Source organism: Nomascus leucogenys, chromosome 6 (genome assembly GCF_006542625.1).
Source record: "Nomascus leucogenys isolate Asia chromosome 6, Asia_NLE_v1, whole genome shotgun sequence".
Lineage (NCBI taxonomy): Eukaryota > Metazoa > Chordata > Mammalia > Primates > Hylobatidae > Nomascus > Nomascus leucogenys.
The window spans coordinates 8,589,513-8,609,433 of record NC_044386.1 but is presented as its reverse complement, the minus strand read 5'-3'; the positions used below and the strand labels follow the sequence as shown (position 1 = coordinate 8,609,433).

Below are 19,921 nucleotides of genomic sequence, written 5' to 3'. Positions count from 1 at the left end.
ACATTGCTAGAGGAGAAGCGCTTAAGACTATCAGGAAGCAATAAAGTGAGGGCTTTGGACCTTTTTATGCTGTGACATTTATGAATCACTTTGCTTTTTTGTTTTGTTTTGTTTTTACATTAAAGATCTCAGTGTACTAAAAGTCATTCAATTGAATTAAGATGCTTTCCTGGATTGGAAAAAAACAGCACTGGCTGTTCTGTACTGGTTTAACTTTTTCTCCTTTACACATTTTGTAGCAAGAAAACCTTTTTCAATTCAACACAGAACAGATGCAAATATATCAAAGGGACCACTTGTGACTGTTGGTATTTGAAGGTTCAAGTTAATAGCCTTGGTTAGCCTTGGTCATCAGGAATATATTATCACAAGTGTAATGAGACACAATCAACTCTTCAGATTGTAATCACCCCTTTAGTCTGGAGAACAAAGATCATTATCTGATGAGAAGATGAGGATCTGGTTCACATTATGTAATGAGAGCAGTAAAGAGTCCCATGAGTCACAGCCAGAGCCTCCTACCTCCATTCAGCACGTGACCTTGGCCACCAGCCTGTCGTCCCTGATGCCTGTCAATGGTACAGATTTCTGTTTCTGAGGAGTCTATTTTTCACTCCAGGATGACTTCAGAAAGGTCTCTGCCCAGGGTGGCTAGTGCTAGACAGTCAGGCACCAGTGGCTCCCAGCTTTCAGTTAGCAAGATAAGTTCTGTGCTCCCCTGAAGCAATAAGGCTAGTACTTTGCTTTCAGGAGTGAGTAGATACCTTCCCTTGGATCTCCCTCTATGGAGCTGGTTACTCTTCTGAATGATCTGAAAAAACTCTACTTACACAGTCCTTCAGGTTGACCTGTGATGATCCTGTGTCAGGCTGGGGAACACTGTTAGGGTGTTATATCTGTTGCTCACGTCCTTTGATATTTTACATCTATTCTTATCATTGAGAGCATGTGGTAATTATGCTCTATGAAGCCACTGCAAATACTGAATTAGCAAATCCTGAACCATTGCTCCTAGGGGAAATATAGGGTTAGGTTCCTGCGAGCCTCTGGTCACCATATTTTTGTCAACTGATCAATAAATAATCTTGTTTCAAGTGCATTTTTTGTTAAAGACAACTTATTTAATATGCAATTGGTTCATTAACATTAAACTCATGGTCAATAGCACTATAATTGATGCCGGAACAAGGCTTATGTAACACACACATTTTCTTCATAGGGCACATCACAGCCTTCCTGCACTTAGGAATACCAGCCAGTTCTGCAGCCCTATGCTTGGGGCCATTTTAAACAGACAAATCACCAACAAAAAGTACAAGAGTGCAAAAAATATGGCACTAAATAGAGGATATGGCACTAATTTTCAGTATGAGAGCTGAAACAAGAAGGTGTAGGATTGCCTTGTCAGACCTTGGCTGGGAGTGCCTGTGTCAGGAGACTCAAATTTTCCTTGCTCATGTCCATGAATGACTGGGAAGTGCCTCAAGTTTTGATTCTGAGGTTGCAAATACACTTTAGCTAACAGGTGAATTTGCAAATATGTAATCTGTGGATAATGAGGACCAACTGTATTTTTCTTTCATGAATCTCAATTACTATGTAAAATAAATAACATCTAGACTGATCTGACTCCTTTTGCACTTTGAATCCCTCAGGTATAAAGTACATGTTTAGACTTAGGATAATGAAGCAGGATTTTCTGTCTATGACAGTAAGTATCTGTGGTGGTTGCAGCATTTCTGGTGGCAGATCAGAGTCTGGTGGCATTGAGTCATTTGACAGGCTTTTCCCTTTGAGGGACCTCTCAGAACAGTCCTTCTTCCTGGATGATGAATTAGACCCCGTTGGGAGCCTTAAAACGAGCTTTTTGCCTGCCCTCCCGATGGCATTATTGTTGTTGGGCTTCATTGCTTCTGCACAGACCTGGAAGAGAACAGCGACTCTGGAGCTTTTGTAATAAATAGCTTCTTCGGTAACAAGCTGGGTAGGGAAACTGGCGGTCCTCTTATTATATAATTTAGAACTGCATCTCAGTTTTTCCTTTAAAATTTTGTTTTCGGAGAGTGGGGCTAGAAGCTAAAAGGAAGTTTTGTTTGGTCTGGGTTAAAGAATGCAGCCGTATTTGTGGGGGCTCACCTTGACTTTCATTTCAACATGGCCTTAATAATTCCTTCCAAAACAGAATGCCACCCCGTTTGCCCTGGTGGGAGCAATTAGAGGCAGGGATGGAATAATCTGAGATGGGATGCATCTTGCCTGGGAGAGTGTGTATTATCAGGTGTCAGGGAACGCTGGCTGTGACTGGATAGCAGTTCCTCTTCAAGCTGCTGACTTCTGTTGTCAGGGCTAGGGCAGCTTTGGAATTCCAGTGCAGCTTCAGCTCCAGGAATCAAACCACTGCTTCACAGCCATGTGTCTGTCAAAGCAAATTTGAATTGAGGAAAAGGGGGCTCCCTCTGGCCATTTGGGCCAGAATGAAGATGTCTTTTGAGCAGTGACAACTTCCAGAGAGAATGTTCTTGGGAAACAAAGCCATGTCATTGTAATTTCTCTGCTCTTCCTTTGTTTAATGGTCTGTCCTCAGCATTAGGAGACGTGGCAGGGCCAATTCTGAGCTGTAGGGGTGATAAATGGAAGAAATCTGGTGGAAAAGGTGAAGGAAGTGGGTAAAAGGAAGAGTCTGTTTCTACTGACAGAGTTTATTATGTAACATCAGGCAGATTAAGTGTAGGGCTAACGCCTTTCAATTATTCAGATTTCCTTCATCATTATTTTTTCCTCCTCTTCCACCAGGTGGCTCAGGTAGAACCTCAGTCCTTACTTGCTATTTCCTCTGTGCTGGGTTGGTTGCCTTGTCTACTAAGGAGAGTTACTGTCTGCCATCCTCAGCTATGCAGGAAAGAAGACGGGGAAGGTGACATGGCCCCAGGTTCACAGCAGAGAGAATCAAGAAACCTGGGCCATTTCCTACCCTCCTCATTTTCATTTCAGGGAGGTTATGATCAATTTACATCTTCTTAGTTACTGGTGAAATAACTCTGTGTACTCCAGAATATAAAAATAGGAGAAATCTAACTTGAAGGGATTGGGAGTAGTTGATCAAGGAATAGCAATAAACACCATATTATTGCATCAAATTATGGTTTGGTGGTTTACCTTAGAAGTCTTTGAGGTAAGCAGCTGTCACCAACATTTCACCCCACTTTTCTGACTATAACTCTTTTACAATAGTTAGGAAAGGGGCATGACATATGAGATTGTCAGTGAATAGTGGATAGCTATGCCCCTTCTTCCAGCGCACCCTGAAGAAGAGAAGCAGTAAAGGGCACACAGGGCAAGGCAGTTTGTTCTCAGTCTAATGATGGGTTTTGTCATCTCCCCAACAATGCTGCCAGCTTTCCATTTGAATGAAGAGTCTTGTTTATTGTTTAATTTCCCTAGCGTTTACAGTGGCTGCTGTAATGACAGGATGGTTCATGATTAGATGGTTTCTCTGATGGGACGTGTGAGAAGACAGAGACAGATTTTATATTAGCACGCAGCAGAGCGGCTAGATGTCTGCTGATCTGAGAGAGGATATGGATGAGAAGCGTAACTGACAACAGCCTCTTAGTTGAACCCTTGAGTCTGCATATTAGAAAAAAAAACACAAACAAGGACAGGTCTTTGAACTGCTGTAGTCTGATTTTATTTCTGCGTTATTGTTTTGTCCCCTTCAGAGTTATACAAGCCTTTCTTTTTAAAGCTCTATATTCAATTATTAGGCTGATTTATGGAGTACCTTCCCATCCACAGACCTAAAAAGCAGTTGATGAGAATTCTAAGTGTGAGCTAACCAAGTACAACATGTAATAAAGTCAAGAATAAAACACACATTTTGAAGTCAAGCACAGAATGCTGCTAAGGGCATATTGATTTTCTGATGCTGAATTAACTAAAACTATTTTCAATTTTTTTTGATGTGGTAGATCACATTATAATTTCATTTTTATTTTAGCCAGAGCACATATGTGTTTTCTAAAACCTTGCATAAAATAGAAAACCGGGCAGTGAGAAGAAAGCTCCTTCAAACTTTTCTCTGTGGCTGACTGGGGAGAGGGGACAGCTGGGTGAGTGGAGAGGGGTGTGGGTGTGACAGGCAGCAGTGAGGGACCAGATGCTTTCAGGTCATTGGGTGGGTGAAGGAGCCTGAAGCCTATGATTATGGAAGGAGAATGGGAGTCCAGACAGCAAAAGTGAGGACTGTTTTAATCAATGACTGCAGAATTGCTATATAGAGGAACACTCCTGTTAAACTGAATATCATTAGTTTCAGACACTGGAACAATTTATACTTAGCAACTGGCCTGATATCTATGAAAAGTGAGCTTACTAAGGGGATTATCAGTATAAGCATGACATTTACAAAGATAATGTTTACATTTCTAAGGGGAAACTATTTTCCTTCTTGGTCCCTGTTGCCCACTGGGTTGGCCTCATTCTCCCCGCTTGACTGTGTTCATGAGCAGCCCTCCTCCTCTGGAGATGTCTCTGAGGCTGAGAGTGGTTCTCAAGAGCAGTGGAGACAGCTGCCCCAAGGGGGTCTGTAGAAGGATCCTGGTATAGGGGACTCAGCTTAATGGACAGGAAGAGGGGAGACATCGGTATGTTTATACAGGGAAGTCTGTGCAAAGTTGAGCTTTTATGAGCGTGAACAGGATGGACAGCTATTGTTATCTAAAACGGGGACCTAATCTCCTATGAACAGCATGGAAGGCTTCTTCTGAGACTAGAAAACCTGCTAAGGAGGATTGAAAAGATAATTTTATTTTGAGGAAAGATGGGATCAAGGTAGGCCTAGAGCCTCTGGATGAGGAAGCTGCAGTTTTCTCTAGTAACTTATAAGAAAGGGGCTCCTGCATGCTGCTATCTGCCAAATGTTACCTAGGCACCTTCTCTGTGTGTGGGATCTTCTAGATCTGGGTGAGGCTTAGGTCATCTCCAGGTACCACCCGGGTTAATTTTCCCTGCATTTTTGGGTGATTTTGATTGATGTTAAAGCTAACTTTAGGGATATGCCCCTGTTAATATTTACACACATTCTGAGATAAAAGTGAGAAATGTTCATCAAACTGTTGTTCTTTTTTTTATTTTCTTCAACTTTTAAGTTCCAGGGTACATGTGCAGGATGTGCAGGTTTATTGAAGAGGTAAACATGTGTCATGGTGGTTTGTTGCACAGGTCATCCCATCGCCTAGGTATTAAGCCCAGCATCCATTAGCTATTCTTCCTGATGCTCTCCCTCCCCCATGCTCCCAATAGGTCCCAATGTGTGTTGTTCCCCCCATATATCCATGCGTTCTCATCATTCAGCTACCACTTCTAAGTGAGAACATGTGGTGTTTGGTTTTCTGTTTCTGCATTAGTTCACTGAGGATAATGGCTTCCAACTTCATCCATGTCCCTGCAGAGGACATGATCTTGTCCCTTTTAATGGCTGCATAGTATTCCATGATGTGCATGTACCACATTTTCTTTATCCAGTCTATCACTAATGGGCATTTAGGTTGATTCCATGTTTTTGCTATTGTGAGTAGTACTGCAGTGAACATATGGGTACATGTATCTTTATAACAGAATGATTTGTATTCCTTTGGGTATATACTCAGTAATGAAATTGCTGGGTCAAATGGTGTTTCTGCCTCTAGGTCTTTGAGGAATCGCCACACTGTCTTCCAAATGGTTGAATTAATTTATGTTCTTGCCAACCAAACTGTTGTTCTTGAATATGCTCATTTACTTAGGCCTGGCCTTGGGAATGCGAAGTCAGCTGACTAAGACAGATGCCTGCCCTTGACCAGGAGACAGAGAAGTAAACAATGGAGGGTGATGGGAGAAACAGACAAGCCAGCATCATGTGTCATGGTCACAGAGGAGAGGCAACCACATCACATGGGGATGTCAGGGCCACCTGGATTTCAGAGAGCCAGCAGGCAGGGATGTTAGGATGAATGGCTTAGTGATGAAGTCAAGCCAATAAGATAAAGTCTAAAGAACAAGAATTACAAAGATTTGGATTTAATTTCATAAATAAACTTCACAGGTACCACAAGGAGAGGTGTTACTATCTCAATGGCTTAGCAAACCAAAACCAAAAAGCAGACTAACACCAGCAGTCAGTTTAATACTGTTCATGCCACAAAGGGAGGGGAGGAGTTGTCTTGACAGATGATGAAGGGGAAACATAAACCCAATTCCACTGCTGGGGTAGGCAGAAGGGGCGGGGCTAACTCCCTGCTGGGGGTTTACCATGTGTCAAGCATAGCCCTAAGCACTGTCAGTGTAAAATAATGAAACAGTTTTGTCAAACATGGTTTGCATTTCAGGCTGGTCTTGTTTCTTTCCCATTTAGTTCCACAGAGTGGACTTCCATTGAATGTTGGCAGTTGGGACAGACTCTTGCTCCTTTAATAATTGGTGAACTTAGAACTTTCCTGAGATTATTTATGGTTTCTCTTCCAACTCTATATGTTAGGTCCACAGGATAGCTCAGCAAGGTTGGGGAGAGTGTCAAAAGTAAAGAGGACACTGTTAAATCAAGTTCCTGGGTTGAATTTTTAAGGATATGTGTTGGGAAGCAAAGGGAAGAAGCACCTTGGCCGCTCCAAAAGTGCATCTGCTTCCCCAGCAGGTTGACTTCAGGACATGCCGACCTTTTGGTTCTGTTTGGGTGTCCGACTGGATCAGGTTGTCTCCTAGATGAAGGCTGTAGAGTGGGCAGAGAGGCATCATGTCTAATCAAAGGCAGCTGGCATGGGTGCTTTTACATATTAGTGAAACTGTTCCATGTCTTCATTTGGGAGGAAGTTTCAGGACAGTTTGAGCTAAAAATGGATGACATGACTCATTGCCAAATGCGAAAAAAATAAGTCATTACATTCCCCCACATGTGTAAACTCCCTAAACACAACAGTGTTTATAGGAAGGTAAGACACCATCTGGTTTGTTGTGTTGTAGCTTATTTCTCATTTTCAATCACTAATTTATACTGAGGGGATGACAAATAGAACAGAATTAGATTTTTGGTTGTGCAACACACTCAGGGATTCATATAGTGTTAAGTCCTCTATAAAACATGAAACAAATGTTTAGGTGGAATGATTCACATTCCTGAGCAAGTTGCCTGCATGCCGTAATGCGAAAGTGAGATGCTTTTTCCTTCTTTAGGCCTTGGTGCCCATCTTGGATGATGAAAGACCAAACAGGTCATTGGGACTGATTCAGAAGGATTTAAAAGTCTTCTTTTTCATGTGTTCAAAGAAGCGAACATTCTAAAATGACTCCAGAGCATTCACTAGGTTTAAGCCAGAATAGAACATCAGAGTTTGTCTTCCAAGGCAAAACACAATTGGCTTGGCCAAGATCATTGTATACCATGTAAAACAGTGACACTAGGGCTTAGGTATCTAAAATAAGTGAAGTCACGGAGAGCCCAATATGCACATTGGATTGGCTTGCACGGGTTTATACTAATCTTCTTTCCATTACTGAGTTGAAGGAGCACATCCTTTCATTTCTCTTTTCTGAGTTTGTAGCTAGAAACTTCTAAAAATCTACTCCCTGTTCTGTTTTTAGGAAAATATTTTTCTGAACGATTTAACCAATTGCTATTTTACTAATAATTCATTGTGAATTTCACAGTTAGCCAACTTTTATGGGATAAATGAGCCCCTCTCTGTTTTCATATTTCTCAACAGACCTGTCTGCCTCAGCTCAGCTTTTTCTCTGAGAAAGGTTTGGTGTCAGATGTGGTTTAATCTGTGGCAGGCATTTTGCTCTTCTATGTAATGACCAGAGGGCTGATATAAGAACCCAGCCCTTTTTTTATGTTTTAACAGAGATAGTTAAGTAACAAGAGTAGTCAAATAATTTTTTAAAGAGTTAAATCTTAATATTAGAATTAAATCTTAAATTTAGATCTAGAGTTAAATCTTGAGTCTCCTTTGTGTGGGCAAACTACTGCTTACAGAGTAAGTCTTATTGGCTGTGTAGTTCTGAATAAGCAGGAATTGAGAGACCACATTTTTCAAAGGGTGTCAGACACCCTTTTTTTCTAGGCTCTGAGATGTTCCTCTACAAATGATTGATCAATTTAGCTGTCAGAGTGGAAGCACAGAGACTGGTTGTCCATGCAAATTAACCAGTTGTGCAAGCGCTTCAAAATTGCCTGCATGAAAAGTGAGGTTGCCCTTTGAAAATCTGGCACATGGTGGCTGAAATAAGAAAGTATTCACTATTCTGAGGCCCTGGTGTCCTTAGAGAGCCCATAACAGAAATTGCTCATTTTGAGCACTTGCTTGGTTTTTGGCAACCTGTTTGCTTTAATAAAGAAGTCATTTTTGCCCCCTCTCTTTCTTTCCCTCAGCCCCATGCCTCTTTGCAGCTCAGAACACATCATTGTCTCGTGCGGGAGTAATGAAATAGGAAGTGTTTACTCCAGCTTTATTTCCATTACTGAGGCAATACTGAGTGCCAGCTATTTCTACTAGCTTTAAATATTCACCAAAGGATAATCTGCATGAAGACAAAATGGAAAACAATTGGATTCCTTCCTTCCAAACCGTTGTTAGGATTAGTCAATGCTTTAAGAAACAAAATCCCCTGTTACTGTGTTTATTTTCCTTTAGGTCTGAGCTATGTTTAATATTTCTAGATCATTCCATTCACAGTGACTACTATCTGATGGAGAGAGGGGTCTCAGGCTGGATCTGGACATGAAGGCTCCAAGTGGGAAGAGTATTTCTCTTTCATGCCATCTTACTCTTTGGATACAACTTGTAGAAGTGCCTGCTCTTCTGTACAGGAAAGTAGAACTTGCCCCTGCCAGTCATAGAGCCAGATATTTGCATAATTAAATGACCCAGGTGTGAGGTCATCTGTCATCACGTGGGGACTTATTGTCCACGAGGCCTTGACCTTTGGGACTGGTCTCCAGGTGTTCTTACTTTGGCCCTGTGGGAGCCAGAGACTCAGTGAAGGGGAATCTCACATCTGACACTTTTTTTTTCGAGACAAGAGTCTCACTCTGTCGCCCAGGCTGGAGTGCAGTGGTGCCATCTCGGCTCACTGCAAGCTCCGCCTCCTGGGTTCACGCCATTCTGCTGCCTCAGCCTCCTGAGTAGCTGGGACTACAGGTGCCCACCACCACACCTGGCTAATTTTTTGTATTTTTAGTAGGGACAGGGTTTCACCGTGTTAGCCAGGATGGTCTCGATCTCCTGACCTCGTGATCCGCCTGCCTCGGCCTCCCAAAGTGCTGGGATTACTGGCGTGAGCCACCGCGCCCGGCCCACTATTTTTTTTTTTAATGGCACGAGAGATATTTACTGAAGGGATTCTTTATTAAATGTTCTTGATAAATATGTGGAATTATTTCTAGATCAAGTATTAACTGGTTCCTAATGAGATTGTTTCTGATTTGGGGAAAAGTGATTCCAAAGGCTGAATTCCTTGAGGGCAGAGACCTCCCATGTCATTGTGGCGTTATGCACATCATTCAGCACAATATCCAGCATGCTAAACTGGGATGCGGGAAAAAGTCTCTGATTGGAGGTTCAAGCTGATGTGGAAAGTAAGGCCATTTATTTGCTTATTGGAATGCAATATGATTGGATATCTATAACGATCTGATTATAAATATGTGTGTGTGTTTTCTTTCTCTGTACATTTGTTTCGTCCCACATTTTATGTAAGGTCTCTAATGTGTAAGCCATGGGTGTTTGCATCAATGCTGTCCCTGCTAGAGACACCACTTCATTCAGAACCTGTTTGTCTGTGCACAGCTTGGCTGGGGTCCTGCACAGATTCTGTATTCAGGCCGGTGCGGGCAAACCAAGAGCAAAGGAACATCTTAAGAAAGAAAAACCTTCAAGAGCTGGGCCCACTATATCCCATCTCTTTCTAACTCTGCTCTCAGCATTTAGACATCACAACATCAAATACTGTCCAAAATTTAGGTGGTGCAACTACTGGGTATCTACCCAAAGGAATATAAGTCATTTTATGAAAAAGATACTTGCACATGCGTGTTTATAGGAACACAGTTCGCAATTGCAAAAATGTGGAACCAACCGAAATGCCTACTAATGAACAAGTGAATAAAGAAACTGTGGTATATCTATACAATGGAATACTACTCAGCCATAAAAAGGAATGAATTAATGGCATTCACAGTGACCTGGATGAGATTAGAGTCTATTATTCTAAGTGGAGTAATGCAGGAATGGAAAACCAAACATTGTATGTTCTTATTCATATTATTCATAAGTGGGAGCTAAGTTATGAGGATAAAAAGGCATAAGAATTACACAATGACCTTTGGGGACTCATGGGAAAGAGTGGAAAGGGGGTGAGGGACAAAAGACTACAAATAGGTTGCAGTGTATACTGCTTGGGTAATGGGTGCACCAAGGTCTTACAAATCACCACAAAAGAACTTACTCATGTAACCAAACACCACCTTTTCCCCAATAACCTATGGAAATAAAAAAAAATTAAAAAAAAATTTAAGTGGTGATACTGAACAAATCCAGAGATCTATCTTTAAAAATTATACCATTTTTCATTTGAGTCCTGACCCTGTCTTGAATGTAAAGTGGCCAGCAATCTCATATTTGGGAGTCTCTATGTACTTGCTCCATGGACCAGCCTCTGACCCCAGCCAGTGCTGGCCGGTAGAGGAGAGAAGGGGTGGGGTATGCGGCTGCTCCTTGGACCATGGTAAGAGTGGTTGGGGCTGGCTGCTGCCTTCATCCTACAATTTGTTCATCACCTCAAGCTTTCGTGCATTTTGCTTTTCCTTTTCAAATTGCTTCCTTGAATGCTGGAATATTTTCTCAGGAATGTGGTGGTAGCTGGCAGCAGACGTTCTGCCAGTGGAAGGGAATGGCCAGGAACTGGCCTTCCTCCCTTGTGCCTGAAGCTGACATTGCTGTTATTTGTATCCTTCAAAGATACTAATGCAGGCATGAGAACCATATATGGTATTTAGAACTTCTGTGAAATAAGTAGATTTTAGCTGCTCTCACCTCAAAAAATGTGACTATGTGAGATGATAAATACGTTAATTTGCTTCACTATAATAACCATTTTACTATCTATATGTCATGCATTACATCATGTTGTAAACCTCAGTTTTCCATAAATTTTATTTTAACAAAAGTTGAAGGAAACAATAAAGGTCCATTTTATAATGATAGATTATATCATATTTTTCAGTAGGCTGCACCATTTCAGGACATCCTGTTATCCCTGTAGCTGCTTCTAGTGTATTTTTCTTCCCCCTCTTCCTTTTCTCTTGCTCTTCCTTCCCCCTGCCCTCTCTCTGCTTTCTTCCCTATTACTTTTGCCTCAAAGCCTTGTTCTCTGTTCCTGTCACCCACTCTTTGTTTTCTTGAGTGGCTGGGGTTTCCAAGGACCCCCAGCCACGGAGATCACTATTCTTTCAAGGGACATTATTATCCTAAATGTCCATTGTTGATTTATCCAAGCACATTTGTGTGGAGACCACCTATGTGGAACAAGTGACAGAGGCTGTCAGAGGTGACCTCATGGAAGCCTGGACGCCCAGGCTAGGGACAGTGACAGAAAGAGTTGTAGTGCATATAACCAGAGTGAATGGCATTTCATTATCCCACAGCCCACATCTGAGTGCTGGGTTCTCCACATAGTTCCTGTCAATCAAACCAGTTGGCATTGGATGAAGGCACTTCCAAAAATAATGTCCTTTACTCATTTTGTATTTTCATTCCTACTGAGAAAATTCTGATTGTCATCATTTAGGTTATTGCCCTAAAGTCAAGAACATTCATTCCTCAGTAAGTACACTTATATAGACTGATGTTTCTATATAAGTGATTCTTTGCAAAAATGGACTGTGACGTTTTGTCTATTTAGCATATTTTAAAATCTATTTAGATAGTTAATATATTTCTGGGAATGTGGAATATATTTTCTTTGTGAATAATTCCAATGCGATATGCCATTTGTTATGCCTGGGTTTTAAGTGTTGATGTTTAGGGCCCAAGCTGCACACTTAGTGGGCCTCGTGGGGTCCCCTGACTGTGTTTGCCATGTGGCTCATGGCCACCCTCAGGATCAGTGATCTGCTTGAAGAACTCTAGGAATGTATAAAACCTGTTGTATTAGTGATTATGGTTGATCTCAGTCAAAGGGTACAGCAGTACCCTTTACACTCCAGCTGTGGAAAAGGTGCATAGCTGGAGTCCAGGAGAGGCTGCCCACGAGCTTCTGATGGTCTCTTTCCAGTGAAGACACATGGACAGTGCTTCTTCCCCCACAAGGATGTATGACAACATACCATGGGGTGTTGCCAACCAGGCGACTTCACCTGAGCCTCGGTGTCCTGAGTTTTTATTGAGAATTGACCACATAGACATGGCCAGACTAATCCAGGGAGGCCCAAGCCCTCAGCCATTAACCACATAGTTAGCCTAGACTATCTGTGTGGCCTAAAGCCCCCCCAAAACAAAGTCTCTCATCAGGCAGGACATTCTAAGGTCTTAGAGGTGACTTCCCAGGAACTTGGCAAGGGCAAGTCCTTTGCTTGGCAAGGGCCAGGTTCATCCTTCACTGCAATTCTCCTCATACCTGTAGTTCTCTGGTGGCAGCTTTTTACCCCAGTTTCTCCCCTTCTTGTCTTGTGCAACCTCTGCAGAGCTGCCATATTCACCCTCCCAAAGTTTGCTCATCCTGACATCCCACTGAACCTTCAGTGACTCTGCCTTCCTTTGGATGAAGTCTCATCTCTTTCTCATGTTAACATTCCCTACAATCTGTGTGTCATCTACTTTTCCCACTGTTAGCTGTCTGAAGTGGCTCTTTTGAGCTCTCCATGCCCTTGCATGTGAGTGATCTTGCAGGTAGTCATCGTGGCACATGCTCCTGCTAGCCGATGCTGGCTGCCTCCACACCCTCCTGATGCCACCCTCCCTGCTCCTTGGCCTCCCACCTGGAATCCACCCTCCTGTTTACTTCCTTGTCTTCCTCCAGGGACTTGAGCATGAGGCCAGCTTTCTGTCTGTGATTCTCGTGGCTTTGCAGTCCAGATTTTTACCTTTGTGGAATCGCTTTTTTTGCACCTATCTCGTTCAGTTTGCACTCCTGCAAACTCTTATCTTGGTGGGCTCTGTGGTGGGGTTTCCACCCAACTCCAGGGGTGGTACCAGGAACTCATGCTTTAATTCACCATGGTGCTGGCCTAAATGGCTCTTCTCTTATACCTGATGGTTTTTAGCTGTTCCTCCCTCATCTACTGTTTGTTTCACCTGCAATGCACCCACTAAAACTTACTTCACCGTCTCTTTTAATATCCTCTTTATCTCCTCCTCATCCCTCGGAGCCCACATCACATTTCCCGTTTTCAGAAATCTTTTCCTTGGCTCTTCTGCCTATAAGTAACTTCTCTTTCCTCCAATTCATAGTATATACTGAACTACTTAGCAGAAAAATCGTATAGAGAGCTCCTGAGAGTGTAATAGGTTCTTGTTTTTTCTTCTAAGCATCCACCATGTGTGGCCATGGGGCTGTGCTGTGCATGGTGATTAACTGAGGGACTGATGATGAGAGGCCTGTCAATTAAATGCCATGGCCACTGGTCTAATTCTTGCCTTTGGGAAATGCCAGCTCAACAGTTCTTAGGTTTCTTGAACCTGTATCTTTTAGGGTTTCTTTTCATCACTCCACTAAACTTTCTGATGCCAGGTGGTCTTGTCCATTTTTATTTCCAGTGTAATCTTACTGTTGTACAGTTTATAAATTCAGCTCATAAGACTGGCCTGGAATGTTAATTTCTGTCATGTATCTGCAGGATAAAGGCTACCACTCAGCTCACCTTTGGTCTCCAAAATAATGTTTAAGTCTACATCTTACCTCATTCTGAGTAAGTTGGGCAGGGAAAAGGTTGCATATTTTAGCAGAAAGTCATGTGTTGATGAGCACTTAGTAAGTTATAATTGATATTAAATCTTCTTCATGTAGTTCCATTTAGAGACAATTTGAAGAGCGTAGGTGGCCACGGGGCAAAACTTCTGGGAAAGAGTTACTGTTTGTAAATCAAAAGTGTTGTCAAGATAGTTCTGCACATATATGTTCATGGTGGCATTTTTTAAGAGGCAGAACTCTGAAAATTATGACTCAGAGGATTTCAGAGGTTGTTTGTACCAAGGTTAATGATAAGCTAAAAGAGAAAAGAATAAGAATAATATGGAATTGAGTCAAATAGAGAAATTTCTATGTTTATAAAAAATAAGCAGTTTCTTATTAAATGGGTAGTTAATTGTCACTTAAAAATTTTCCAACTTCCAGTCTGGAGTGAGCCTCTGGGGCTTTGTAGTTTCTTTACCTTTTGACTTTCTTCTCAGTTTTCTAGAAAATATGTCAGTGATTTATGATTAATGCATTGGCTAATTTATGACCTTGCTGGGAGAGGACGCGGGGGCTCTGCTTCTGGACCTGCAAGAATCGTTGTCTGTTCCTCTAGCTTGGCTCCAACTCAAGGCCTCTGCTTTGTCACTGTTGTTTCTGCTCCTGGGTGCATGCTCCCAGGCACACATGGGTGTCTTGGTGAACACCCTGTCTTCCCCAGACAAGGGCTGACCCTCAGTAGAAAGTCCCGATACTGCTCACTTGGCCGACAAGCACCAGGCTGGTAAAATATCTTTTTCACCATTTATGTAAACACAGGCACAGCAACAACCCTTTCGGGTGGACACCCTTGAATCCTGCTGCTGGAACTGATTTCCTGTTTAGACATCAAATTCTGTAGGAAGCTGTGTTTTACCCCAAGCCAAGAGAGCTCTGTCCTGTGGGTATTGCTTTTCCACAAGGAAGGGGCTGGGTTTTGGAGTCTGTTGGTTGGACCAGGACTGTCTGGCAGTCCAGGCTGTGGGCTGTCCATGCTGGATTCGGCAGGGACGTCTTCTTCCTGCAGTATTTGCTCTCTGGTTGTGAATTCTTACAATATTCTTTTTGGCCCCAGTCTCTCTGTCATTTAAGAGACTGACCCATATTCTGCAGGTGTGGTTTTGCTGTCCAGCTGAGGGGTCACATCAGCTCATTTGTGACCTCACTAGGGGAGGCAGGAGACCTATTAGCCCTGTTTTTAATGTAGTTCTGAGACATGGGAACTTACAGAAATTGCCAGCTATTCATGGCAGTAACCAGAGGATCTGTCAAACTTTATTACTTAAATTTCAACTCAGATCTAAACAACTACAAGGACATTTTCGTAATAATTGTTGTAAAACAGATTTTAGGACTGGAGAGAGGAAGCTTGTGTATTCAAACGTGCCATTTAATAAAGAAGTTTCAACTAACATATTTTGTTGCCACACCCAAAGGTGATATTAGTGATGTCATGAAAAAGAAATTGGCCACTCTGAGGAATATTTCTGAGACTGAGTGTGCTTCCCTGGCTCCTCTTTTGGCTTCAAGGATTTGCATCTGCACCTTGTCCTGTCCAAAGGATGATGTCGCGGTCTTTCGAGGACTCTGCTGGGACTGGAGGGTTGGCCGTGCTGCACAATGTGAGGGTGCCTGGGCTGCTGAGGCATCTCAGGCAGGCATGTCCCAGTGTGTTGCCCTGAGTCACCCCCTTGCTTCCCATGAATATACCAAAGGCCCAACCTGGAGGAAGGGAGACTCATGGAGAGGCAGTGCCACCTTGTCCTGTTCCCTGGCCTCTGAACCCTAGGGCTTCCGAAATGGCACTTCAGCAGGTATAAAATTTTATAAATTTCCAGCTGCTGTCGTTCAGTTCATTTTCTGCAGGCAGATGGCCTTGGATCATGACTGAAGCTGACCGTGTGGGAATCACTGCCTAGAGAGACAGCCAGAATGTTCTGGGAAGTTCTTTCTTCCATTTTCCCTTCGTCAGGGTGGGGAGGAAGAATGTCAGGGTGTTTCACATTTATAGCAGCCAGAAGCTGCCACCTGGGAAGTGTAGAGAGAAACCCGATGAATGAAGAGAACAGAAAAAAGCATGAGCCCTGAAATGCAGTATTTGAAGTCACAGGCGTCCTTCACTGGTGATGAACACATTTCTCCTATGCATCATAGATGGAAAGTCACCTCAATTTTCAGCTCCTGGCATATATGTTTCTAGGGAGGCTAGCGGTTTGTGGTCATCTTTCCATCCAATGACAATATCAAATCTTCAGGATTTTTGTATATTAAATTGAATGACAAGATTGGACAGCTTTACTTGATTTTGGTAAAGTGGCTTGTTTTTCACAATGTATCATTCTTTTTCCTATAAAGCCTCATAATTGTGCACCTAATAAATTAATATGTAAATAAAAATACAAACTCAAATCTCTAGCAGAGCTTGTGCTACTGCCTTTATTTTCTGTCTTTGAAATGCATTGTATAAGGTACCATGTGTTCCCAAAAATGGAATGAGTCATCATGGAATGGATAAATTCATATAATAAATCTTAATTTCATTTTCAGACTGCTTTAGATAATTTCAGACTGCTTAAGATAATTTTGAAATAATGGTTCTTTTGGATGTTTCATGAGAGTTATTTCATCTGTTAACAGCATTTAAATGTTTATTTCTCCTTTTCTGAAGAAAAAGAATCCATTAGTGCACATGATCCTGAAGTAGGGTAGCACGATTGTGATGCCAAGCTGGCCTGTGCCACGGTGCTCTGATTGTTCAGGGCTTTAATGGAACTTCATAGAACTCATGACCAATGACCACATCGTCTTTTAAAATGGGTTGACAGGATCTCTCTATTTTCTTTTTTGAAGTGTTGGTGTGTGAGACTTGGGCTGGAGTGCCCACGTGGCTGTGGAGTCAGTGTGATTCATGACTGAGGAAACGCGGCCTCCATCCTCTCTCTCCTTGGTAAGTGAGACATCTAAATGGGAAGTGAAGAAACCAAAAAAATTACAGATTGAAATATTTTGACAGCTTGTGAGCTTTACTTCTGTTATTAAAAATGAGAGTAGGCTGGGCGTGGTGGCTCACACTTGTAATCCCAGCATTTTGGGAGGCCGAGGCAGGCCGATCACCTAAGGTCAGGAGTTCCAGCCTGGCCAACATGGTGAAATTCCAACTCTACTAAAAATACAAAAGTTAGTCTGGTATGGTGGCGCGTGCCTATAATCCCAGCTACTTGGGAGGCTGAGCCATGAGAATCGCTTGAACCCAGCAGGCAGAGTTTGCAGTGAGCTGAGATTGCACCACTGCACTCCAGCCTGGGCGACAGAGCAAGACTTCATCTCAGAGAAAAAAGAAGAAAAGAAGAAAAGAAAAAAAAATGAGAGTTAATGAGCAAGCTTTCAGGTACAGAAATTTTTCAAGTAAAACAATTGTGGGCGTGTGCCACCGCTACATCACTCAGGAACCTGAAGACGTGAAACAGCTTAGATGCTTCTTAGCGTCTTCTGCGCCCCAGTGTGACTGCCTACCGGGTTTTGGTTTTGTCTCCTGCAGTTACCTCTGTGCTCTGCCCCCCACTTATTTGCAGTGCATACCACTGTCATCTCATTTCCTGTCCTGGGACCTTCTGCAGTCCCCTGCACCTGCTGGGTAAGCCCTAAACCTCTCGTGATACTCTCAGGGATCTTCCCAGTCAGGCCTCCACACAATTTCCTCCTTCCTGTGGCCCTGGGACAGTGTAGGGACTGACCCCCTCTTCACAATGATCTGTTCCCACCACCAATTGTGCTTGTTTGGATCTTCCAAAGGCTGGCTCAGAAATGCTGGCTTCACAGGAGCCTTTCTTAAGCACTTTAGACCTAGGTGTTGCTACCTTCTGGGGAGACTAGAAGAGAGGAAGGGGTGAAGGGGGATAGAGGACTAGTCGTGTAGGGGAGGAACAAGTAAAGTGACAATTTCATTCCATATACTAGTCACTGCAAAGACACTACCATTGTTTATTAACTTATTTATTTTTCTCCCTAACTAAATTACCATCTCATTGTGGACAGGCTTATATTTTTTCCCCATTCACAAAACACTTTGCTGATTTTAGATAATCCAGAGATTTTCTGAATAATTGGTGACCATTCCTGCTCTTGGATTATGAGTTCCCAGTCCCTGGCTTCTTCTATGAGGAAGGAGGCTAAATGGGTCTTAGAGCTGGGCCCTCTGTATAGATGTGTAGATGTGCTCAGCTGAGACGAGAGGTTCTCCTATGTCTTCCTTACGTTTTGCAGAAGAAGAAATGGAGGTCTGCATTTTGTATCTTTCTCCAGCCCACGTAGATTCAGGTTCACATAGTGTCTTAACCGGAACCTCCCGTTCCCTCCCCCATGGAGAACCACAGCACCTGAGAGCTGGAAGAACGACCACATGGAGCCTGTGTTGGCTTGCTTTGGATGGTCAGTGGTCATCATGATATATGATAGGAAGAGTTATTAGCTAATGTAAGTCCTCATTGTGTGCCAGGCCCTGTGCTGAGTGAGATGTTTTCAATTCTCATAACAACCCTTTCAGGATCGTATTCTTGGGTCACTGTTTTAAAGATGAGGAAATTGAGGCACAGAGAGCTTAAGTAATCTGCCTGAGAATTGCAGTGAGTCAGAGGCAGAGCTGGGATTTGATTCTATCTTCTTAACCTTTACACAAAGCTGCCTTTTTAGCACTAACAATGCCTCCCTAGAATAAGAACAGTTATACATTATTTTTTATTCCTTACTGGAATTACTCAGACCCGTACAGAGAAGCTCAGAACAAATATTAAGAAATCAGTTTTTCAAACAGTAATCTAAATCGAGAATTGGCGAACGTTTTCTAAAAAGCGTGAGAAAACATTTTAGCGCTTACAGGCCATAGAGTCTCTGTTGCATCACTCTGCCGTTGCAGTATGAAAGCAGTCATAGGTATGTAAGTGAATGGGCATGGCTGTGTTACAATAAAACTTTATTACAAAGACAGGTGGCAGGCTGGATTTGGCCTCCAGGCTAAGCAGCTTTCTGAGCTATGATTAACATGATCCTTACACTGCTGAAGACCTCATAGTATAATGAATGAGAGTGTTTCAGTGGACAGTAGGTATTAGTCCCGCAATGCAATTTATCTTGGATGCTTGGATTTTAATTATAAGCAAATTTTAATGAAGTCTATTGTAACTGCAAACCTTACCCCTTAGAATAAGGACAGTTGATGTTCTATTGTTTGACATAATCTATATGCCACAAATGTATTAGTCTAAGTCCCACCTAAATTACAGCTTTGCTTGAATTAGGGCCTGATAAATATTATTTTCTTGATATTTTGTTAAGCTGGTATATATAACTCATTTATGAAATAAGTTTAGGTGGTATTTCCTACTTTGGTTTTTATATAGTTTCTAAATGTGACACTGTTAGTTTGCACCCTTATACATGCTGCCTTTTATATATATTAGGGTAAACATGCAATTATCTTGGGCTGTCTGATAATTATGTTGAGCAAGAATGTTCTGGTCTTGAATATCCCTCTTTTATTATGAGCAAAGATGGAGTTTGAACAGGATTGACATAGTTAAATCATGAAATAACATGGCAATACCCTTTGCCACATAAATAAATTGTGGTATGATTTTTTTAAATTTTACTTTTTTATTACAAAAGGATACTTATGATACTTAAAGGCATATTTGACTCTACTATACCATTTACAAAGATGGGCAAAGAAAATTGAAAGGCCAATTAATTTGTGTTTCTTTAAGCAATTTAAGCAAGGAACTATTGTACTCATTCATTCATGCATTCTTAGAAATCTATAATTGCAGCAAACTCAAGAGCCTGATAATACAGTGGAAGTTTTGGAGACATGCCTTTGTCAAGGAGCCACTGGCCCTGGTACTTATTCCATGTGCCATGGCAAAGTGTGCTTCACCTTAATAGCAATGATATAAAAAATAAAATT

General features: G+C 42.1%; 1 protein-coding gene across 1 annotated transcript in view; it reads left to right on the top strand.

Moving 5' to 3' along the window:
- SEMA5A (semaphorin 5A) overlaps positions 1-19,921 on the top strand; it is a 502,481-nt gene that overhangs the window by 92,422 nt on the left and 390,138 nt on the right. The window contains exon 2 of the mRNA XM_003263156.3: positions 16,813-16,909. The gene's annotated coding sequence lies outside the window, so the exon portion shown is untranslated. The remainder of the gene's footprint in view (positions 1-16,812; positions 16,910-19,921) is intronic.